The 25,234-nt window shown below is 40.2% G+C and overlaps 1 protein-coding gene across 3 annotated transcripts in view; it reads left to right on the top strand.

Annotated features, from left to right (window-relative positions):
• The first annotated feature begins 4,780 nt into the window (after positions 1–4,780).
• Positions 4,781–25,234, top strand: part of LOC125125652 (zinc finger protein 791-like) — a 60,925-nt gene continuing 40,471 nt past the window's right edge. For 2 of the 3 annotated variants that reach the window (XM_047776958.1, XM_047776956.1), the window contains exons 1-2: positions 4,781–4,963; positions 17,847–17,978. The gene's annotated coding sequence lies outside the window, so the exon portion shown is untranslated. Of the gene's footprint in view, positions 4,964–17,846; positions 17,979–20,515; positions 20,842–25,234 lie in introns of all 3 variants that reach the window. The other variant, XM_047776957.1, reaches the window with a different exon arrangement.

The following is a 25,234-nucleotide window of genomic DNA, read 5'->3' as shown; positions in this document are numbered from 1 at the left end:
GATGGTTTATCACAGGATTTTTTTTTTCTTTTTGGTTGCACCCACAGCATATGGAAGTTCCCAGGTCAGGGGTCAAATCGGAGCTACAGCTGCAGGCCTATACCAAAGCCACAGCAACAGCAACTCAGGATCTGAACCATGTCTGCGACCTATACCGCAGCTCACGGCAGCACAGGATCCTTAACCCACTGATAGAGGCCAGGGGTGGAACCCTCATTCTCCTGGCTATCCAGGTTCGTAACCCGCTGAGCTACAACAGGAACTCCCTAACACAGGATATTGAATATGCAAGACCTTGTTGGGAAAGGAGAATTCTTTTAAAGAAGGGAAAGAATGTTGGGAGGACTATAGTAATCAAAGAGTGATCTGAGGAATTGAGAGTTCAAAGTATAGTGGATTGGAGTTCCCATCTTGGCATAGTGGTTAATGAATCTGACTAGGAACCATGAGGTTGCAGGTTCAATCCCTGGCCTCGCCCAGTGGGTTAAGGATCTGGCATTGCTGTGAGCTGTGGTGTAGGTCGCAGACATGGCTTGGATCCCACGTTGCTGTTGCTCTGGCATAGGCTGGCGGCTACAGCTCCGATTCAATCCCTAGCCTGGGAACCTCCGTATGCCACAGGTGCGGCCCTAGAAAAGACAAAAAAATAAAAATAAAATAATAATAATAATAATAAAGCAAACAAACAAACAAAAAAACAAAGTACAGTGGATTTTCACTGGTGGAGTTATGACAGTTTCTCTTTGGCCAAGGTCTTGAAACCAGAGAAAAAGAGTCTTCTTCCCTTTGGGTGCAGCTATTTTTCTAGGCTGTGAGCACTCCCTCTTCTGGTCTCTCAACTCTATTTAATTGAGGTTTCTGGGTTTTTTTGGTTTTTTTTTAGAACCATTATACAAGTCGTCTTTCTCCCAATGCCCAGCCCCTGGCAAAAACCATTCTACTTCTTGTCTATAGGAATTTAACTACTGTAGGTGCCTAATACCGATGGAATCATATGATGTTTGACAGGCTGATTTCACTTAACATAATGTCCTAAGGTTCATCCATGTTGTGCCACGTGTTAGATTTTCTTCTTTTTTTATGGCTAAGTAATACAATGTATGTACCATGTTTTTGATCCAGTCAACTGTAGGTGAACTTTTGAGTTACTCTCATCTTTTGGTTACTATAAATAATGCAAATATGAACACATATATCTGTTTAGATATGTGTATGTTTGAGTCACTGCTTGCTTGCTTGCTTTTTTGGCTTGGCCTTTTACCCACCGCACCAGGCTAGGGGTCAAATCTATGTCCTGAAGCTGCAGAGACAACACTGATCCCCTTGGGCCACAATGGGAACTCCCTGAGTCACTGCTTTCGTTGTACTTCAATTGACATAAGTAGAATTGCTAAATCAACTGGTAAACTCATTTTGCAATTTTTTGAGGAATTGCCATTTTTTTATACCATCAACATGATTTGGTTTTATTTTATATTTCAGATTCTTATTCCTTTTATGATTTTAATTTTATTGAATTACAGTTGATTTACAATGTTGTTTCAACATGGTTTTATATTCCAAGCAATAGCAAACAAGGATTCCAAAGGATGTTTCCACTTTCTTGATAGTTTCCTTTGAAGTACGAAAGTCATTAAATGTCCAAATTACTTTTTTTTCAGCTTCTGTTTTTGGTGTATTATCTAACAATTCTTTCCTAAATCCAAGATCAGTATTTTTTTTAGGCTGCACCCACAGCATGTGGAAGTTCCCACACCAGGGATCAAACCTGTGCCGAAGTAGTGACTTGAGCCACAGGAGTGACAATGCCGAATCCTTAATTGCTAGGCCACCAGGGAACTCCAAAACAGACTATTTTAATTAGCATAAAATTCAAATTAACTCATGTTTAAGCCAGAATGACTTTCCCATATCTCAATATGTGAAAATTTCTTTTATTACCATTAACGGATGAATAGATAAACACAACATGTTTTATTCAATCGATGGAATATTATTCCACCAAAAAATGAAGGAAATATTTAGTCATAAATGACCCTTGAAAAAATTATTTGAGTCATTCAAAAGACCATATATTTATTATTCTTTTCATTTGGAAGACAAGGATAGGGAAATAGAAAGTAAATCAGCCCAGCAATCTCACTCCTGGGCATATATCTGGACAAAATTTTCATTGAAAAAGATACATGCATCCCTATGTTCATGCAGCACTATTCACAATCGTCAAGACATGGAAACAACCTAAATGTCCATCAACAGATGAATGGATTAACAAGATGTGGTATATATACACAATAGATTACTACTCACCCATAAAAAAATAACAAAATAATGCCATTTGCAGCAACATGGACGGAACTAGAGACTCTAATACTAAGTGAAGCAAGTCAGAATGAGAAAGACAAAAGAAAAATACCATATGATATCACTCATATCTGGAATCTAATATATGGCACAAATGAACCTATCTACAGAAAAGAAACAAACTCATGGACATGGAGAACAGACTTGTGGCTGCCAAGGGGGAGGGAAAGGGAGTGGGATGGACTGGGACTTTGGGGTTAGCAGATATGAGCTATTGCATTTGGAGTGGATAAGCAATGAGATCCTGCTGTATAGCACAGGGAACTATATCTAGTCACTTGTGATGGAACATGATGGAGGATAATGTGAGAAAAAGAATGTATATATATATATAACTGGGTCACTTTGCTGTACATCAGAAATTGACAGAACGTTATAAATCAACTATAATAGAAAACATACAAATCTTTTTTAAAAAAGAAAGTAGACCAGTGGTTTATTAAGGCCAGGGTTTAGAGGAAGAGGTCAGGAAGATTAGAGTGACAGCTAAAGGGTAGAGGGATTTTTTTTTTTTTTGTCTTTTTGCCTTTTCTAGGGCCGCACCTGTGGCATATGGAGATTCCCAGGTTAGGGGTCTAATTCCAGCTGTAGCTGCCGGCCACTGCCACAGCCACAGCCACAGCAACACAGGATCCAAGCCACATCTGCAACCTACACCACAGCCCACATCAATGCTGGATCCTTAACCCACTGAGCAAGGCCAGGGATTGAACCTGCAACCTCATGGTTCCTAGTTGGATTCATTAACCACTGAGCCAAGATGGGAATTTCAGGAATTTTATTTTGAAGTGACCAAAAACTTCAAAAATTGCATGTGGTGATGATTGCATGTATCCACAATTATACTGAGACCATGAAAATGTACATATAATGGATGCTGTCATGTGCAATACAGCTTAACAAAGCTGTTCGAATATATCAATGCGTAAAAGAGTTGCAATGTAATCTCCTGGGAGTACAACATTCCAGGTTAATTCACATCCATCACCTCACTTAGTATCCTACATATTTATGCGTGTGTGTGTGTGTGTGTGTGTGTGTGTGTGTGTCTCTCTCTCTCTCTCTCTCTATATATATATATATACACATACATATATTTATTTATTTTATTTTATTTGTCTTTTTAGGGCCGCACTTATGGCATATGGAGGTTCCCAGGCCAGGGATCGAATCACAGCTATAGCCGCCAGTCTTCACCACAGCTACAGCAATGCAGGATCCTTAACCCACTGAGCAAGACCAGGGATCAAACCTGCGTCCTCATGGATACTAGCCAGATTCGTTTCTGCTGAACCAAGAAAGGAACTCCAGTATCCTATATTTTTGTTTGTGAGATCAGAACGCTTTTGATCCACTCTCTTAGCAAATTTCAATTGAACAATACAGTATCTGTGTATCAGATTATCATCCATTAATCTTTAAATGAAATTGTATTGTCTGTTACATTTCATTAAAGCTGAGGGAGGCAGGAAGAATTTCTAGGTGCATTCCAATTTTACATTCTAATTATTGTTTTTCTTCTATCAGTATAAATCGTAATATGGTTGCCTTAGATATAGCTGTTGACATTGCAAGGCCACAGGAAATTTAGATAAACTTCCTTCCAGTGTAAAATATACACTTGAGAAGTTAATGAACACCTCACAGGAGTTTCTGTTGTAGCTCAGTGGGTTAAGCACCCATCAGTATCCATGAATATGTGGGTTCCATACCTGGCCTCACTTAGTGGGTTAAGGATCTGCCCTTGCGGTGAACTGTGGTGTAGGTCACAGATGCCACTCAGATCCTGTGTTGCGGTGGCTGTGGCGCTGGCCAGCAGCTGCAGCTCCGATTTGACCCCTAACCCTGGAATGCTGCAGATGAAGCCCTGAAAAGAAAACAAAAACAAAAAAAAAACCGCGTCAGAGTTGGGGTTTGGCACCCAGCTAAGGCTGACTGATGTAGACTTCATACCAGAGCCACTTGCTCTGAGATTAAGTACCCCGTGAGTGGGGATAGCGCAGGGTGGAAGCCTCAGCGCTGTCTAGGACCAACTTTGAAAATGGAGCCAACCTCTTTATTAGAGACGGTGAGTTCACATTTAAGTGCCTTTCTTAACAAGAAGCCCAGTTCCATGAGTGGCACAGAGCCTTACACCAAGCCCTTTACCCTTGAAGGATATCAGGCCCTCTCGGTCCAGGCAGGTCTGGCCTGGGCCATCCTCTTAATCATCTGTATCTTCTCCATCTTGAAACCCAATCAGGAATCCTAGTGCAGGAGGAGCTGCGGAAGACAGCGGAGGCAATCCCAAGTCTAGAAAAAGTTCTGCAAATCGAAAGTGCCTGGTGGGGAAAGTCCCATTCGAACTCCCACAGGTTGTCACTCAGGCACGAGAGGGCGGGATATTGGAAACTACTCAACCAGGAGGCGGCTGAGGCAGGTGGGCGGGGCGGCCGCCGCGCACGGAGTGGACGCGCCCTTTTTCCATCCCACCGCTCAGGTGCGCGTTGCTTATCCTTAATGGTCTCTGGTTGCTTGTTAGCCTCTTTTGTCCTGCCTTGACCTGCCCTGGTCGTTGGAGTAGAGGGAAGAACGCAGAACCCGAGGAAACCTCGCGATGGTGAGTATGCTGCGGCCGGGGTGCCGAGAGGCAGCGGAGGGACCGAACGGATCCCCGCGGAATCCGGCCTTTTGGGACCTGGCCTCCTAGTTAGTGCCGGAGTCTGCGGATAAGCGTGGGTCTGGGGCGCGGTGAGGACCTTGGTCCCCTCTGGCCAGCGGCGTTGGGGTTGGCCCGGCAGCCAGGACCCCAAGCATCCTGTTGCGTCACTCGCGCAAGAACTTTGGGCCCTGGAGTCTCTGGGCAGCTCTGTGCCTGCGGCCCCTCTTCTCCCCTGTATTGATGGTCTTTATCTTAAAGACAGTTGTGACTGGTTCTCTAAGGTTCAGGCATGGAATTAGCTGTAGCCTGAGGGGTCCCAGCCCATCCTTTCTGCCCAGGGGCCACCATTTTTTCCTCTAAGTTTGTCAGATGCTTGGGAAGCAGAGTCTCAAATCCAAGACCCTGGCCCCCCAAAGCAGCGCTTTGTAGGGCTGGCAATAAATCATTAAATTTCCAGATCATTCCCCGCATTCCCAGTCAGCTTCCCCACTCTGAGTCACATTATCTGTCATTCATGGTGCATTTCAAACAAACCAAATCAATATTTTAATTGTTTATCCTCTTTGCATAAGAGTTATAGATGGCTTTTTTTTTTTTTTTTTTTTGAGGGAGGTGAGTCTGTGGATATTTACCTGAATAACCACTGAGACCCTTGAATAACCACTGAGAAAGGTTGCATGAAGTCCTTTCTCCTCCTGATTTTTCTTTCTGGAAACAGACATTCTATAGGAAGTCCTTTTGTGACAGTTTTTTGGGGAAACTTTCATGGACAGTCTGCCCTTGACCACTGCCCTTCCCTGGTTAATCCTATTAAAAAGATTTATTCGCTTAACTTTCTTTTTTCAATACTGTAAAATGTATTTAATTAATAAAGCTTGGGAGACCATATAGATACATTCAGAAGACGTATGAGATGTAAATTTAAGGGGGAGTAATTCCAGTATTAAATTATGTTTGTTAAGATTTTTTTAATTTAGTTTTTATTTTATATTAGAGTATACTTGACTTAATGTGTTGTGCTAGTTTCAAGTGTACAGCAGAGTGATCAGTTATACATACACATATATCCATTCCTTACCAGATTATTTTTCCATGTAGGTTATTACAGAATATTAAGTAGATTTTCCTGTGCTTATACAGTGGCTCCTTGTTACTTATCTATTTTATATATAATAGTGTGTATGTTAATCCCATCTTCTTCATTTATGGCTCTCCCCTACCTTTGCACTTTGGTAACCATAAGTTTGTTTACAAAGCCTGTGAGTCTGTTTCTGTTTTGTAAATAATTCATTTATATATTTTTTTTCTTTTTAAGATTCTGCATATAAGTGATACATTATGTTTGTTTTTCTCTGGTTTACTTAGTATAATCTCTAGGTCCATCCATGTTGCTGCAAATGACATTATTTCAGGTTTTTTGTGTTTTTTTTAATGTCTAGTGGCCCATTGTGTATATGTACCACATCTTCTTTGTTCATTCCTTTGTCTTGGACATTTAGGTTGCTTCCACATCTTGGCTATGTTAAATAGTGCTTCATTGAACATTGGGGTGCATTATCTTTTTGAATTAAAGTTTTCTCTGGGTATATGCCCAGGACATTTGTTAAGAATTTTCGTTTCACATTTTGTCATTCCCTGAGTTAGTGTGGTAAATTTTTGCAGATGCTCCTTCACTTTTGGTTGCTTTCAAATGAAATTCCAAGATTTAGATTTGCAAAGAGTATGAAAGAACAATTAATTATGTGATAAATAACCTTGCCTGGGAAATAATAATTGACTGACATTTTTCTCTGAAAAGAATAGATACTTGGGATTTTCCGGGTAAACTGGTAAAGTGGTTTATAATTTCATTCTTTAATTTCCATATAAACACTGGGTTTGAGTGATTTTTGCTCAGTTGTTTAAGCAAGATTTGTGTATTTAAAATATCAGTGTTGGTCAAGAGTGACTATAATGGGGAGCAGAGTCTGAGGTCAGTGTCTTCAAGCTAAGACCCCTTTTGACCTGCAAAGGGAGGTACTCGAAGGCCCAGTTGGTTCTTCCTGGACAGCCTCCCCCTGCCTGCTTCTACCTGTTCACACCCACCTCAAGTTGTCTTTATACTGCAAGAAGCTGCAGAGCCCTGAAATCTGGGGGTGCAAGGGCACAGGGGTGTGGGGTGATGCGCTTTCTGGGTTGTAATCATGATTTCCTTTGGCCTAGACATTTTATTTTATTAAAAAAAATTTTTTTAAGAGTTCCTGTTGTGGTGCAGCAGTTAACAAATCCGACTAGGAACCAGGAGGTTGAGGGTTCAGTCCCTGGCCTCACCCAGTGGGTTAAGGATCTGGCGTTGCCGTGAGCTGTGGTGTAAGTTGCAGACAAGGCTCAGATCCCGAGTTGCTGTGGCTCTGGCGTAGGCCAGTGGCTACAGCTCCGATTAAACCCCTAGCCTGGGAACCTCCATATGCCGTGGGAGGGGCCCTAGAAAAGGCAAAAAGACAAAAAAAAAATTCTTTTTAGGGCTGAACATGCAGCCTAGTTCCCAGGCTAGGGGCCTAAGCTACAGCCACAGCAATGCCAGATCTGAGCCGCACCTGTGACCTACACCAAAGCTCACAGCAACACCAGAGTCTCCTGACTGTGATAATGGAAGCCTGGGAGAGGGAGAGTTCCTTGCTTACAGGATGGGGGAGGGTATGGGAAGCTCTCAGAGATTATTCCTGTGGCTGCTTGGGTGGCCCTGCCCTCATTTAGGGACTGACCCTTCACAGGGTCATTCATTTTTTTGTGGTTTGCAATTTTACATCCATTACTGTTTAAAGAATCAAATCTTGCTGTGATTTCCTATGCAGAAAAGCTAAAATTCAACTCCTAAGAAAGGAAAAGTAACTTAAGAAGACTGCCAACGTATCTTGCTCCACTCCTCTGCTCTGAACTCCAGCCATCCTCGGATACTCAGTTTAGATCAAGCCTTCATCATCCTCATAGTGTTTCTTTGTGTACAGACAACTCCATGCAGATGCCTCTTTCGCTTACAGTTTATATTGTTGTAATGATTATTTGGGATCCACCTATTTGATGTTTGACTACTGAAAGTTCATCCATACCCCTCCCTTTTGCCCTGGTGCTTCTTTCCTGGACAGGCTGGTGAGAAAGCCTAGAGGCTCCTGTTCTGTGAGCTGCTGTTTGCTGGGGAGCTTTCCCTGTGCCCTGTGCTGTGCTGCCCTGTGTGGCAGTGGTGACCCCACCATGCCTGCATTCTATGTACAGAGTAGGCAGTTTGTTAATTCCTGGTACTTTGGGAGCAGGAGTATAAGAAGGGGGCCCTCTTAACAGTGGTCCTGGGTTGATGTCTGATCAGGAACCTACCTGAGTTTAGAATGAAGGTGTGACTGAGGCCGGCTTTGCCCAGACATTGTTAGATGTGGGGGGATTGGTGACTAGAAGGATGATTCTAGTCACCAATGAATGACTAGAATGAGGTCAACCCAAAAGATAGTCACTACTTCTCTTTTGGCTATGCCTGTGGCATTCAGAAGTTCCCAAGGCAGGGATCAAACCTGAGCCCCAGCAGTGACAATGCTGGATCCTTCAACTCCAGCCACTACTTTTTTTTGGTTTTTTTTTAGGGCCACACCCACACCATATGGACATTCCCAGGCTAGGAGTCAAATCAGAACTCTAGCCGCTGGCTTACCCCGCAGCCACAGCAGTGCCACCAGATCCCAGCCTCGTCTGCAACCTACACCACAGCTCACAGCAATGCCAGATCCTTAACCCACTGAGCGAGGCCAGGGATCAAACCTGCTTCCTCGTGGTTGCTAGTTGGGTTTGTTACCAATGAGCCACAACAGAACTCCCTCCAGTCATTACTTTAAAGAGAGCAGTTATTTCAGAGAAAGTTAAAGAAAAGACAAGGAATGTCAGCTAGTAGGTGGTGAGATTGCGGAAGGCTCACCAAAACTTTTCAGTAGTTCTGGAGCTGTTGGTCCTGCATCTTTTGCAACAAAGATCCTTCCCTGCTGGGTTATGAGGTACAACACCCACAGTCTCAGTTTGGCACAGCAGGGGATTCAAAGCCAACTTAAGCTGAGATTCCTTAAGATCTCTAAAGCAATCAGTGTTCCGAGGAGGCCTTTAACCCTGCTGGCAGTGATTGCAGGCTCTGTGGAAGAGGGTCTTGAGTTGTCCATGGGCTTCTGATGCAACGCACTGCCCTTGGTCCCACATTGATATACCTTTAAAGCTGCAACTATGCCCACATACTGGGATCTCTTGACAAGAGAGGCTTCCACAGAGGTGCCTGTTATGACATTGGTCCTGGAAATAGCACCTCAGCAGCTCAGTTCAGCTACTGACACCTGCTTATGATATGAGGAGCCAAACCTTGGCCCTTGGGTTATTTCTCCCAGTGGAGAGATGGTATTTCTTTTTTCAGTCCTTTGAAAGATGCTCTGGTGCTAGAGGAGCCACCCTTCTACACCTTGGTTCCCTGGGTAGTTGCTTGGAATTAAGTGAAGGCACAGGTGTGGGAAGAACAGAGACTAAGGATGACAGTTCAGCCTGGTGCGTGATGGGCTCAGTGGAGAGTTGCTGCCTTTCATCCCTTGACTGGGACATCCTTGATGAGGAACCCAACCCAATGGTCATCACATGTAGTGAAGCATCAGGAAGTCATCAGGGTGGATTGTAACAAGTGATTCTTTTTCTTTTTCTTTTTTTTTTTTTTTTTTTTGTCTTTTTAGGGCCATACACAGCATGTGGAAGTTCCCAGGCTAGGGTTCGAATCGGAGCTCATTTGCCAACCTATACCGCAGCCACAGCAACACCAGATCCAAGCTGCATCCTCGACCTACTCCACAGCTCATAGCAATGCTGGATACTTAACCTACTGAGCAAGACCAAGGATCAAACCTGCATCTTCATGGATGCTAGTCGGGTTTGTTATCACTGAGCCACAGTGGGAACTCCTTTTTTTTTTTTTTTAAACAGACTTCAGCTTTTTTGGAGCAGTTTTAAGTTTACAGAGAAACTGACCAGCAATTATAGAGTTCCCACATAACACCTCTGCATCCACACAGTAATCACTACTTTTTAAATCTTTTGCACGACCAGTCTGTTTGTTACAATTGCTGCACCAATACCGATGCATTCAGTTGCACAGATTACATTCTGTTGACTTTTTGTGGTACAAAAGGTATGGATTTGGCAAATGTATAATAACATGTGTTCATCATTTCTGCACATGTAGTGTAATTTTACTTCCCTAAACTTTCTCAGTTCTCCACCTGTTGATTCATCTCCTCCTTAAATCCTTTAATTCCTCTAATCCCCAAGTCTTTCAGAACCAAAAGATCATTTTCCAGAACCTCACTTAACTTGGAATCATACAGGATATGGCTTTGTCACATTGCCTTCTTTCTTTGCCATATACTTTTAAGCTTCCACCGTGTGTTTTCATAGCTTGATACCTCATTTCTTTTTATCGGTAAACAGTATTTCATCCTATGGATATACCTCTGATTATTTGACTCCTAAAGGGTATCTTGCTTACCTGTAACTCATGCCAGTTATGACTAAAGCCTGTACAGATATTTGTGTATGAGTTTTGTGTGAACTTAAGCGTTGAGCTTGTTTGGACAAATAACCAGGAGTAATATTGCTGGATCTTATCATACACAGTAAAAAGATATTTTATTTTGAAAGAAAGTTCCTGTCTTCCATGTAGAGGCACCAAATTCCATTCCCCCAGCAATGAATGAGGATTATCTTCACATCTCTACCAATATTTGGTGTTCTGAGTGTTTTGCGTTTTAGGCATTAAGGCAGTGTGTAGTAAGTGCTAGCTCATTGTTTTATTTGCAGTTTCTCATTAATGTTTGATGTTGAGTCTGTTTTCATATTTCTTCTTTCCCTTCTTTATATCTTCTTTGGGAAACTGTCCAAATCTTTTCCCATTTTTAATTAGGCTATCTTCTTACTGTTGAGGTTTTTTTTGTTTGTTTTTTTTTTTCCTTTTTAAGGCCACACCTGAAGCATGTGGAATTTCCCTGTTCTCTAGGTGTTTTGAATATCAGTCATTTACCACAAAACTGTTTTGCAAAGATTTTCTCGTTTTTATTCTCTTAACATAGTCTTTCTTAGAAGAGGCATTTTTCATTTTAATAAAATAAAATTATACTTTTTTCTTTTATAAACCTTGCATTTATTGTTATATTTGAAAATTCATCACCAACCTGAATGTGACCTATATTTCCTCCTATGAGATTTTCTAGGAGTTTACTACTTTTGCATTTTACATTTAAATCTGTGATGTGTTTTGAGATTTTTTTGGGAGGGGTAAAATGTGTAAGTCCCATGTCTACATTTGTTTTGTTTGTGTCTGACTTTGTATGTGAATATCCATTATATTCAGCACTGTTTGTTTAAAAATTTTCCTTTTCATTTGAATTGCCTTTCCTTCTTTGTCCAAGTTCTGTGTGAGTCTATAGAAAAGTAATCGATTATCTTTCAGTCTTGGTATGTGTCTTATTAACTCCAAGGGCTATCTGTTGTTGGAGAATCTTTCAGATGTTTCACAGAGATAATTATGTCCTAGACAGCAAAGGTCTGGATTTACCTAGAGGATTCATGAATATGTATGTTCTTTGTCAGGAAGTAGAAGTCCCCTCTGTTACTTGTTTGTGATCATAAGTGGAAGTTAGATTTTATCAAATCCTTTTCTATTTTCATATTCCATCTATTCCTTTCTGGTATTGGTAATGTCTGTCTTCCCTTCTAATAATTTTGACTAGATGTTTTTCAATGTTATTCGTCTTGTCAAAGAACTAGCTTAAAAATGTTTTCTCGGGAGTTCCCGTCGTGGCGCAGTGGTTAACGAATCCGACTAGGAACCATGAGGTTGCGGGTTCGGTCCCTGCCCTTGCTCAGTGGGTTAAGGATCTGGCGTTGCCGTGAGCTGTGGTGTAGGTTGCAGACGCGGCTCGGATCCCATGTTGCTGTGGCTCTGGTGTAGGCCGGTGGCTACAGCTCCAATTCAACCCCTAGCCTGGGAACCTCCATATGCCTCGGGAGCGGCCCAAGAAATAGCAACAACAACAACAACAACAACAAAAAATGTTTTCTCCTTCATTTTCCCACAATTTATATTAATTTATTTTCTGATTGTCATAATTTTATTCTCCTTACTTTGTAATTACATATTTTTTAAAAAAATTGTTTCCTAAGATAGACGCTTGTATTATTGTTTACAGCTCTTTGTTTTTTCCCCAGTGTGTTTGCTTGATGGTATAAATTCTGTAGGTACTGCTTTTGCTGCATCCCGCTCTTTAGCTCAAAATTAGTTTTAATTTCTTTCCGAAACTACTTTGATCCCATGTATTATTTAGAAATGTGTGTGGAGGAGTTCCCATTGTAGCGCAGCGGGAACAAATCCAAGTAGGAACCATGAGGTTGTGGGTTCGATCCCTGGCCTCGCTCAGTGGGTTAAGGATCCAGTGTTGCCATGAGCTGTGATGTAGGTCACAGACAAGGCTTGGATCTGGTGTTGCTGTGGCTGTGGTGTAGGCTGCTGTAGCTCCAATTAGACCCCTAGCCTGGGAAATTCCATATGCCGCAGGTGCAGCCCTAAAAAGAAAAAAAAAAAAAAAAAAGAGAGAGAGAGAAAGAAAGAAAAAGAAATGTGTGTGGAATCTCTGCATATTTGGGACTTTTCCAACTCCCTTGCTTTATTGATGGCTAGGTTAATGCTTTTGAGATTTAAGAGCATTGTTTGTGTGATTTTTGTTCTTTCAGTTTTTTTCTTTTTTGGCTTTTTGCCATTTCTAGGGCCACTCCTGTGGCATATGGAATTTTCCAGGCTAGGTATATAATTGGAGCTGTAGCCGCCGGCCTACACCAGAGCCACAGCAACTTGGGATCCGAGCCACGTCTGCAACCTACACCACACCTCACAGCAACACCAGATCCTCAACCCACTGAGCAAGGCCAGGGATCAAAGCCGCAACCTCATGGTTCCTAGTCGGATTCGTTAAATACTGTACCATGACAGGAACTCCTGTTCTTTCAGATTAAGGTGTGTTTTATGTCCCTGAAAGTTTTCTGTCTCCTTGAATGTTCCAAGTAAACTTGGGAAGAATGTGTATTCTACCCTTGTTTCATGAAGTATTCCATGGATTACAATCAAATCGAATTGTTTCAGTGCTGTTCAGTTCAAATTTTTCTTGATATTTGGCCTGCTGTCATGTATAGCTTTTGATAAGGAGGTGTTGAGGAGTTCCTGTTATGGCTCAACCTGTTAAGAACCCATGCGTTAGCAACATTGATGGACCTAGAAACTATCACGCTAAGTGAAGTCAGCCATACAATGAGACACCAACATCAAATGCTTTCACCGACATGTGGAATCTGAAAACAGGATGGACTGAACTTCTTTGCAGAACAGATGCTGACTCACAGACATTGAAAAACTTATGGTCTCCGGAGGAGATAGTTGGGGGGGTGGGGGGATGTGCTTGGGCTGTGGGATGGTAATCCTGTGAAATCAGATTGTTATGATCGTTATACAACTACAGATGTGATAAATTCATTTGAGTAATTTAAAAAATAAAGATAAAAATAAAAAAGAACCCATGAGGATGCAGGTTTGATCCTTGACCTTGCTCAGTGGGTTAAGGATCCAGCGTTGCCGTGAACTGTGGTGTAGGTTGCAGATGCAGCTTGGATCCCATGTTGCTGTGGCTGTGGTGTGAGCTGGCAGCTATAGCTCCAATTGGACCCCTAGACTGGGAACCTCCATGTACAGCGGGTGCAGCCCTGAAAAGACAATAAATAAATAAATAAATACTGACATGAACAAACAAAACCTGTACAAAAAAAAATCCCTAATCACATTATCACTTTGAAACAGTAATCTTGAGAGACATTATTGCCTAGGACCCCCTCTTTCTCTTCCTCGTCCTCAGCCTCTTCCTGCAATAATTTCTCTTTCTTAGATTTCACCTTCGGTTCAATATCCACGAGCAGTGTATCCAGAGGTAAACTGTCTGGCAGAGTAAAATATGGAATGTTATTTCCTGGAATACTCAGTGTTTGCAGCTGCACAGATTCCCTGTTCTTCAGGGTCATTTTCACACCTTTAAGATATGTATTCTTATTTATTTATTTATTTATTTATTTATTTTTTGTCTTTTGTATATATATATATTTTTTTTTGGTCTTTTTGCCATTTCTTGGGCCGCTCCCACGGCATATGGAGGTTCCCAGGCTAGGGGTCGAATCGGACCTGTAGCCACCGGCCTACGCCAGAGCCACAGCAACGCGGGATCCGAGCTGCGTCTGCGACCTACACCACAGCTCACGGCAATGCCAGATCGTTAACCCACTGAGCAAGGGCAGGGACCGAACCCGCAACCTCATGGTTCCTAGTCGGATTTGTTAACCACTGCGCCACGACGGGAACTCCGTCTTTTGTATTTTTTAGGGCCACACCTGCGGCATATGGACGTTCCCAGGCTAGGGGTCAAATAGGAGCTGTAGCTGCCAGCCTACACCACAGCCACAGCAGCATAGGACCCGAGCCCCATCTGTGACCTACACCACAACTCATGGCAATGCCGAATCCTTAACCCATGGAGCGAGGCCAGGGATAGAACCCGAGTCCTTATGGATACTAGTCGGGTTCATTAACCACTGCACCACAATGGAACTCCAAGATGTGTATTCATGTTGACATCTACACCTGTGATATTTCCGTGGACTTGTGTTCCATTCTTTAATTCAGTGGTTACAGTTTCATGCCTCAATTTCATGTAAAATCTCACCAGCTTCATCCCAATGGTACAGTCACCCTCCTGGTGCAGTAGTGCTCAAAACCAGACAATGGAGGCCAGCCTGCAGATGGTATGAATGGTGGAAACCAACTGTATCTTGATTCCAACAAAATGGCTTAGTTTTTCCAAATTCTGCCTTTTATGTGATGAATCCTTCATTGTGCCTTTCTTAGTGCCTGTCTGCATTTGCTCAACATTACGTTTTTCCGAGTCTTCATATTTAAATCGAGTTTTTTGTAGCCAATATATAATTACAATTTTAAAATATGATATTACTCAGCTGTGGTGTGGATTCAATCCCTGGTCCTGGAATTTTTCACATGCCACAAAAAAAAAAATGATATTACTGTATTTGTCTTTCAGATATTGTATTGGATTGTATTGAGACCACTGATGATTAAAGTGGTGATGAATGGTGATGAATATAGTTGGATTAATATTTACCACACCTTGTACTGTTTCTGTTTGTTACCTTTGTTCTAGGAAAGTAGTTTTTTAATTTCGAAACTTTTTCTTTCTTTTTAGGGCCACACCCACGGCACATGGAAGTTCCCAGGCTGGGAGTCAAATCAGAGCTGCAGCTGCTGGCCTATGTCACAACTACAGCAATGCCAGGTCCTTAACCCACTGAGCAAGGCCAGGGCTTGACCCCCATCCTCATGGATACTGGCAGGGTTCATTACCACTGAGCCATGATGGAAACTCCCTTAATTTAAAAACTTTCAGTCCGCTCAGTTCTTGCTTCTTCTCTCTCTCTCTCTCTTTTTTTTTTTTTGTTTCTGTTTCTGAAAAGAATCCAATTTGATTCTAATCTATGTTTCTCTATACCTAAAGTGTATTTTCCCCTTCTGTCTTCTTACAGTGTATTCTCTTTACCTTTGTTTTTTTTCTTTAGATTGAATGTGATATACCTTGGTCTCCATTTTAGGAGTTTTCTTATTTAGTATTTGCTGAGCTTCATGGATCTACAGTTGTCTAGAAAAATCTCAGTGATTGTTAACATATATCTTCTTTTCTGTCTTTTTCCTTCAGTTATTTTTATTATATGTATTTTATTTTATTATTATTATTTTTTGCTTTTTAGGGCCACACCTGTGGCATGTGGAAGTTCCCAGGCTAGGAGTCTAATCAGAGCTACAGCTGCCGGCCTACACCACAGCCACAGCTACGTGAGATACGAGCTGCACCTGCAGCCTACACCATAGCGCATGGCAATGGCAGATCCTTAACCCACTGAGCGAGGCCAGGGATCAAATCTTCATCCTTATGGATGCTAGTCAGATTCATTAACTGCTGAGCCACAACGGGAACTCTGAAACAGATTTTTTTGAGTACAGGCTTTAAGAAAAGATAGTTTGGGGAATATTTGTAAAACATGTTTATTTTTCTTTCCTAGTTTCAGAGACATCAGTTTGCCCTTTGAAGCCTGTGTTCTTATGGCTCTGGGAATACTTATTTGTTTCAGACTTCTTCATTTTCTTCTTGTGAGATTAAAAGTCACAGCTTCTAAATTCATAAACTACATACTAGATTTTGTGCTGAAGCAGCTATAGTGGCTGCTTGGGAAACACTTGTTCTGGAAACTGCAGGAGACTTGATATTAGTTTGCAGAAGACCACTGATAAAAACTTCATATATTTCATAATCATGGGAAAATTCACCATCACACCATTGTGGACTTCTTTGAACTCACTTCCAAACCATAGCTCTTAACCTGTTCCTCCAGTATAGTAAGCCCAGGGTATACTGTTAAGTTTTGATGAAAAAAGAGTTTCTTGCACCGTGTGTCTAAAACTTGGCTGAAAGCAGCCCTGAGGCACATGGGCACAGTGATTTTGTGGTCCAAGTTATTCTTCCCATGTTAGAGCTCTAAGTTTCAAATAACTCTCTGGTTGCATCAAATTACGTATATAGAGAAAAGAAAAACAGAGTCTGATTAATTGTTACCAATCTTGAAGGCAATGTTTCCCCTCCAAATTTTTATATTTGGGTAGCTGCATCCAAACTCTTTTAAAGGCCTGGATGACTTTGGACAATGTTGCCACCTAGGCTTTGTGAAACGTGTGATTTCTACAGGCCTCCTGGACTCTCACATTAGGTGGTGGGACTAGGAAAAAAAAAAAAACTTCCAGGAGTTCCCTTTGTGGCTGAGTGGTTAGCAAACCCAACTAGTATCCATGAGGACTAGGGTTCGATCCCTGGCCCTGCTCAGTGGGTTAAAGATCTAGCATTGCTGTGGCTGTGGTGTAGGCTGGCAGCTATAGCTCCAATTCAGTCCCTAGCCTGGGAATCTCCTTATGCTATGGGTGCAGCCCTAAGAAGACAAAAATGAAGGAGTTCCCGTCGTGGCACAGTGGTTAACAAATCCGATTAGGAACCATGAGGTTGCGGGTTCGGTCCCTGCCCTTGTTCAGTGGGTTAACGATCCGGCGTTGCCGTGAACTGTGGTGTAGTTTGCGGACACAGCTCGGATCCTAGGCCAGTGGCTACAGCTCTGATTCAACCCCTAGCCTGGGAACCTCCATATGCCACGGGAGTGGCCCAAAGAAATAGCAAAGACAAAAAACAAACAAACAAAAAAAAAACAAAAAAACAAAAACGAAAAACAAAAAAAAACCCCAAAACTTTTAGTTCTTCACTGTGTTTTTATTCATTTATTTCTCATAGAGTCCTGAACCTCTACCTCATGGAGTCCTGTAAATGTTGCATCATAAGGAAGAAAATAAAGGAATTTTTTCATAAGAATATGTTCTTAAAACATATGTTTCATTGGTATAGCATTTCTGTCGTTTTCCAAAGTTCTGTGGGCCCTGCCAATAATAAGATATAACCTATAATGTGATCAGAACAATTTTCATTTGTTCATGATGCTCTTAAATTATTAAGGAAGTATGGAAAGTAAGTTTCTCATGATCAAGTCATAGAATAACTCTTTGTAAAGAACAGAATCACATGTAACCATCCTATAAAGGGAGCGTGAATATTAGTTCTGTAAGTCTTATGATACATCATACTTTACATGTTTCCAGTGTTTAGGACTCAGTGACCATTGAAGATGTGGTCATGAACTTCACCCTGGAGGAATGGGCTTTACTGCATCTTTCACAGAGGAAACTACAGAGATGTGCTGCAGGAAACCTTCAGGAACCTGGCCTCAATAGGTAAGAATGAGATATCAGTTAGAAAACAAGTGTTTCTTAGCTATTAATATTGTTCCAAAATATGGAATACAGGGAAGGATAGACATTGGTAAATAAGCTAGGTGTGGTCAGAGCTCAATATGGACCTAGAATCTAAAATTTTTTTATAATTTCTAATTTTTCTGGGTCTGAATTTCTTTTCTTTTTCTTTCTTTTTTTTCTTTTTTTTGTCTTTTTCTTTTTCTTTCTTTCTTTTTTTTTCTTTTACTTTTTTTTTGTCTTTTGTCTTTTGTCTTTTTAGGGCCACACCTGCAGCATATGGAAGTTCCCAGGCTAGGGGCCCAATTGGAGCTGTTGCTGCCGGCCTACACCAGAGCCACAGCAATGCCAGATCCAAGCCTTGTCTGCAACCTACACCACAGCCCATGGCAACGCTGGATCCTTAACCCACTGAGCAAGGCCAGGGATCGAACTGGCAACCTCATGGTTCCTAGTCAGATTGGTTTCTGCTGTGCCATAGTGGGAACTCCTGGATCTGCATTTCAGAAACACAACAGAAAGATCATAGCATTGAAGATCAGGACAAAAACCAGGGGAGAGAATTAAAGTGAGGCACACTTACAAGACAAAGCATTTGTCTCATGAGAATTGTGGTATATTATGAAAATGTTAAAAGAAGCAAACAAAACAAACAGCCTCATTTTCCAATTTAGTTATTCTTAGAAAATGTCTACCAACAATATTTTCTTAAATGTGATATAAATGTTCACTGTCTGCAAAATAGTTCAACTTGCAATCATTATTAAACTCTATATTTTAATACCAGTTTTTAAGAAAAGTGTGAAGTCAGTATATTAAATTTCTAACAATTCACACAGATAGAAAACCATACTATTCCTATGAATCATAATAAATACAATTCATTTATAATGATTAATAAAGAAATCATTAATAATATTTCTCACTCTCTCTTTTTTATTTTATTTTATTTTTTGTCTTTTTAGGGCTGTACCTTTGGCAAATGGAGGTTCCCAGGCTAGGGGTCTAGTCAGAGCTACAACTGCCAGCCTACACCACAGCCACAGCAACGTGGGATCCTAGCCACATCTTCGACCTACACCACAACTCACGGCAACACTGGATCTTTAACCCACTGAGTGAGGCCAGGGAGTGAACCTTCATTCTCATGGATACTAGTCGGGTTCATTAACCACTGAACCACAACAGGAACTCCCTCTTCTGATTGTTTACAGAAGTGCTATGGTAGAGAGATTCTCTGAAAGTAAAAACAATAGTTCATGTGGAGAAAAGTTCAGCATTTTTTCCAACTCTCAATCCAAACAAGAAAACTACTGGATTAAAATCATGAGGATGCAGTGCATGTGGAACAGTCTTTATGGGTCATTCATCCTTCATAAACATATGAGATGTCACATTGAACACAAACCATGAGACTATCAAAAATATAGTGAGAAGCTATATAAAGGCAAGAAATGTGGGAAAGCCCTCAGTTCTCCAACTTCTCTTCAAATACATACTGGAGATAAAAAAAGAATTCATACTGGAGAGAAATCCCGTGGAAATAAGAAATGTGGGAAGGCCTACAGATATTCCGATTCCTTATAAACATATTAAAGAATTCACACAGGAGAGAAACCCTATGAATTTGAAAAATGTGGTAAGAGATGCAGTTCACAAACAGATTTCCAAATCTGAAAAAATCCACCCTAGAGAAAAACTCTTTGAATGTAAGGAAGGTAGGAAAGCTTTCACATGGCTCCCACCTTTTTGAAAACACATGATAACACACACCTGAGATGTACCTTATAAATGTAAAGATTGTGGGGAAACATTCATTTATCCCAGTTCTCTTCAAACACATCAAGTGAGTCGCACTGGAAAGAAACTCTATGAATGTAAACAGTGTGGGAAAGCCTTTCTATATCAAGAAACCTTCTGAACACACAGAAGAAATCACATAGGAGAGAAATCCTATCAGTGAAAGCAATGTGGTAAAAGATTCAGTTCTCAAAACTGTTTCCAAATACATGAAAGAAATCACACTGGGGAAAACTCCTATGAATATAGGGAATGTGGGAAAGGTTTCATGTGGCGCACAAGCTTTCAAAAACACACAGAAACACACATTGGAGATGGACTTTATAGATGTAAGAAACGTAAGAAATGTGAGGAAGCATTTCTTGTTCTCTTCCAATACCGGAAACAAGTAACAATGGAAAGAAACTATCAATGTAAACAATGTGAAAAAGTCTTTAAATGTCCAAAAACTATTCAAATACATCAATCCACAGAGGAGAGAAACTATGAATGTAAGCAGGGTGGTAAAGACTTCAGTTATTTCGATTCCTTCTGGGTACACAGGAGAGAAACCGTATGAATGTAAAACATGTTCTAACGCATTGAGTACTCTCGGTTCTCTTCAAAGTCATGAAAGAATCCACACTGGAGAAAAACCCTATGCTGTAAGGAATGTGGCATACACATGGCAAAGAAAAAAAAACCTTTTTAAAATTATTTTTTCATTTTTTGCTCTTTAGGGTTGCATATCTTATATGTGGGGAAACCTTCACTTCCACTTATGTTCAAGTGCACGAAAGAAACTCACACTGGAAAGCCCTATGGATGTTAGGAATATGGGAAAGCCTACATTTGTCTCTCAAGCATTCAAAGACACATGAGACCACACACTGGAGGGAAACCATAAAAATGTGAAGAATGCGGGGAAAGGCTTCTCTTATCATAGTAATTTAAGAAGGCATGAAAATATACACTAAATAAAACCTCCTGTTTGTAGAGAGCTTGGGAAAGACTTCAATTGGCCCACATCCTTAGATGTGAAAACTCACATCAAAGACATAGAAATGTAAGTAACATGAGATTACTTGATGGAAAGTAATCTATGCAAATATTCCAGAAAGTCTTTGATTTGAAAGAACTGTTTTTAAAATGTTGTGTTTACTAAGGATCTTAAAGTATATTCTTGCATCTTGGAGTTCTACTGTTTTCAGAAATGAATATTAATTTGAGTTAGTTCTATAAGTTGTCTTTCACAACATAAAAGGTGGTGATTTTTCATTTAATCAAATAATGATTTTTACTTTTTTCATTTTGAAGTTTCTTGGATCCATGGTTAAATTTTATTTCTAACATACGATTAGGCTTAAATTTTTATGATATGCTATTCATTCTTCTTTAAAGTGCCATTGAAAATAGCAGTTTGGGGAGTTCCCATTGTGGATCAGCAGGTTAAGAATCTGACACAGTGTCTGTGAGGATGTGGGTTTGATCCCTGGCCTCCCTCAGTGGTTAAGGATCCAGCAACTGTCACTGCAGTGTCTTGGGTCTCTGCTTTGGTGTAGGTTTGACCCCGCCCCAGGAACTTCCATGTGCTGTGGGCATGACCAAAAAACAAAAACACAGTGGTGCAGCCAAAAAGAAAGACACAACAATTTGTTTCTCTGCCTCATTAGGCAGTAGCATCCTTGAACCATTGCTTTCATATGAGAATAAACGCCATCCTTCTGTTAGGAAATCTGTGGGTGTTTCCTGTTACATGTAGGTAACAAAATATATAATCTCTCATTATGTTTTATATCATAGTTGGTTGCATGTAGTTAAAACTATGAATTTTTTGTGAAACAATAGTTTATCACTTCAGAGCAATATTTTACCAACTCTTTTTGAAGCTTTTATTTTTTTATTTATTACTCAATGAATTTTATTACATTTATAGTTGTACAACCATCATCACAACCCAATTTTATAGCATTTCTATCCCAAACCCCCAGCACATTCCCCCACCCCCCAACCTGTCTCATTTGAAACCATAAGTTTTTCAAAGTCTGTGAGTCAGTGTCTTCTGTAAAGAAGTTCATCGTGTCCTTTTTTTAGATTCCACATGTAAGTGATTGCATATGATGTTGGTGTCTTACTGTCTAACTTCACTCAGCATAATTTCTAGGTCCATCCATGTTGCTGTAAATGCTGTTATTTCTTCCCTTTTAATGGCTGATATTCCATTGTGCATATGTACCAGATCTTCCTTATCCACTCCTCTACTGATGGACATTTAGGTTGTTTCCATGTCTTGGCTATTAAAAATAGTGCTGCAATGAACATTGGAATACATGTGTCTTTTTGAGTCATGGTTTTCTCTCAATAGATGACCAGGAATGGATTGCTGGATTAAATGGTAGTTCTATTTTTAGTTTTCTGAGGAATCTCCATATTGTTTTCCACAGTGGTTGCACCAATTTACATTCCCATCAGCAGTGTAATAGGGTTCCTTTTTCTCCACACTCTCTCCAGTACTTATTGTTTGTAGACTTTTTGATGATGGACATTCTGGGCAGTATAAGGTGGTATCCCATAGTGTCCTGTTCCACTGATCTATATTTCTGTCTTTGTGCAAATACCGTATGGTTTTGATGACTGTAGCTTTGTAGTATAGCCTGAAATCAGGGACCCTGATTCCTCCAACTCCATTTTTCATTCTCAGGATGGCTTTGGCTATTCTGGGTCTTTTGTTCTTCCAAAAAAACTTTAAGATATTTTGCTCCAGTTATGTGAAAAATGTCTTTGGTAATTTGATAGGGATTACATTGAATCTGTAGATTGTCTTGGGTAGTATAGTCATTTTGATAATATTGATTCTTCCAATTCAACAGTATGGTATGTCTTTCCATCTGTTTGTGTCATCTTTTGTTTCTTTCGTCAGTGTCTTATAGTTTTCAGAGTACAGGTCTTTTGTCTCCTTAGGTAGGTTTATTCCTAAGTATTTTATTCTTTTTGAGATGGTAAATGGGATTGTTTCCCTAATTTCTCTTTCTGATCTTTTGTTGTTAGTATATAGAAATGCAGTTGATTTCTGTGTATTACTTTTGTAATCCTGTAATATTGCCAAATTCATGGATGATCTCTTAACAGTTTTCTGGTAGTGTCTTTAGGATTTTCTAGGTATAGTATCATGTCATCTGCAAATAGTTTTAGTTTTACTAATAGTGATAGTTTTACTTCTCCCTTTCCAATTTGGATTCCTTTTATTTCTTTTTCTTCTGTGATTGCCATGGCTAGGACTTCCAAAACTATGTTGAATAGTAGTGGCGAGAGTGGACATCCTTGTCTTTTTCCTGATCTCAGCGGGAATTCTTTCAGCTTTGCACCATTGAGAATGATGTTAGCTGTGGGTTTGTCATATATGGCCTTTATTATATTGAGGTAGGTTCCTTCTATGCCCACTTTCTGAAGGGTTTTTATCAGAAGTGGGTGTTGGATTTTGTCAAAGGCTTTTTCTGCATCTACTGAGAGGATCATATGGTTTTTATTCTTCAGTTTATTAATGTGATGTATCTGATTGATTTGCGGATATTGGAGAATCCTTTCATCCCTGGGATAAATCCCACTTGATCATGATGTATAATCCTTTTAATGTATTCTTGGATGCTGTTTGCTAGTATTTTGTTGAGGATTTTTGCATTTATGTTCATCAATGAAATTGGCCTGTAGTTTTCTTTTTTGTGGTATCTTTGTCTGGTTTTGGTATCAGGGTGATCGTGGCCTCATAGAATGAGTTTGGGTGTGTTCCTTCCTCTGCAATTTTTTGGAATAATTTCAGAGGGATAGGTGTTAGGTCTTCTCTGAATGTTTGATAGAATTCGCCTGGGAAGCCATCTGGTCCTGGACTTTTGTTTGTTGGAAGTTTTTTATTTTATTATTATTTTTTAAATTTTAATTTAATTTAATTTTGTCTTTCTGCCTTTTCTAGGGCCGCTCCCATGGCATATGGAGGTTCCCAGGCTAGGGGTCTAATCAGAAATGTAGCCCCCGGCCTATTCCAGAGCCACAGCAATGCAGGATCCGAGCCACATCTGCGACCTACACCACAGCTCACGGCAATGCCAGATCCTTAACCCAATGAGCAAGGCCAGGGATCGAACCCGAAAACCTCATGGCTCCTAGTTGGATTCGTTAACCACTGAGCCACAACGGGAACTCCTGTTGGAAGTTTTTAAATGAGTTTCAATTTCAGTTCTTGTGATTGGTCCGTTCATCTTTTCTATTTCATCTTGGTTTAGTCTTGGAAGATTGTACTTTTCAAATAATTTATCCATTTTTTCTAGGTTTTCCATTTTATTGGCATATATTTGCATGTAGTAGTCTCTTATGGTCCTTTGTATTTCTGTGATGTCCGTTGTAATTTCCCTTTTTTCATTTCTAATTTTATTGATTTGAGTCCTCGATCTTTTTTTCTTGATAAGTCTGGCTAAGGGTTTCTCAATTTTGTTGATCTTTTCAAAGAACCAGCTTTTCCTTTCATTGATCTTTTCTATGGTTTTCTTCATTCTATTTCATTGATTTCTGCTCTGATCTTTATGATATCTTTCCTTCTACTAACTTTAGGTCTTGTCTGTTCTTCTCTCTCTAGTTGCTTTAGATGTAAAGTTAGCTTGTTTATTTGAGCATTTTCTTGTTTCCTGAGGTGGGCTCGTATTGCTATAAACTTTCCTCTTAGAATGGCTTTTGCTGCATCCCATAGGTTTTGGAGTGTCGTATCTTCCTTGTCATTTGCATCTAGGTATTTTTTAATTTCCTCTTTGATTTCTTCAGTGATCCATTGGTTGTTTAGTAGCATGTTGTTCAGTCTCTATGTGCTTGTGTTTTTTGCAGTTTTTTTCTTGTTATTGATTTCCAGTCATATAGCCTTGTGGTAGAAAAGACACTTGATATGATTTCAGTTTTCTTAAAGTTACTGAGGCTTGATTTGTGGCCCAGAATATGATCAGTCCTAAAGAATGTTCCATGTGCACTTGAGAAGAATGTGTATTCTGTTGCTTTTTGTGAAATGTCATATAAATATCTATTAAGTCCATCTGGTCTAATGCTTCATTCAGGGCCTGTGTTTCCTTATTGATTTTCTGTCTGGATGATCTGTCCATTGCTGTAAGTGGAGTGTTAAAGTCTCCTGCTATTATTGTGTTATTGTTAATTTCTCCTTTTAACGTTGTTAGCAGTTTCCTTATATATTGAGGTGATCCTATGTTGGGTGCATATATATTTACAATTGTTATATCTTCTTCTTGGATTGACCATTATGCAATGTCCTTCTTTGTTTCTTATAATATTCTTTATTTTAAGGTCTATTTTGTCTGACATGAATATTGCTACTCCTGCTTTCTTTTGATTCCTGTTTGCATGGAATATTTTCTTCCATTCTCTCACTTTCATGTAGGTGTCCCTAGAAGTGAATTGGGTCTCCT

Source organism: Phacochoerus africanus, chromosome 4 (assembly GCF_016906955.1).
Source record: "Phacochoerus africanus isolate WHEZ1 chromosome 4, ROS_Pafr_v1, whole genome shotgun sequence".
NCBI lineage: Eukaryota > Metazoa > Chordata > Mammalia > Artiodactyla > Suidae > Phacochoerus > Phacochoerus africanus.
The sequence above is the reverse complement of the archived record's forward strand: the minus strand, read 5'-3'. Positions and strand labels throughout refer to the sequence as shown.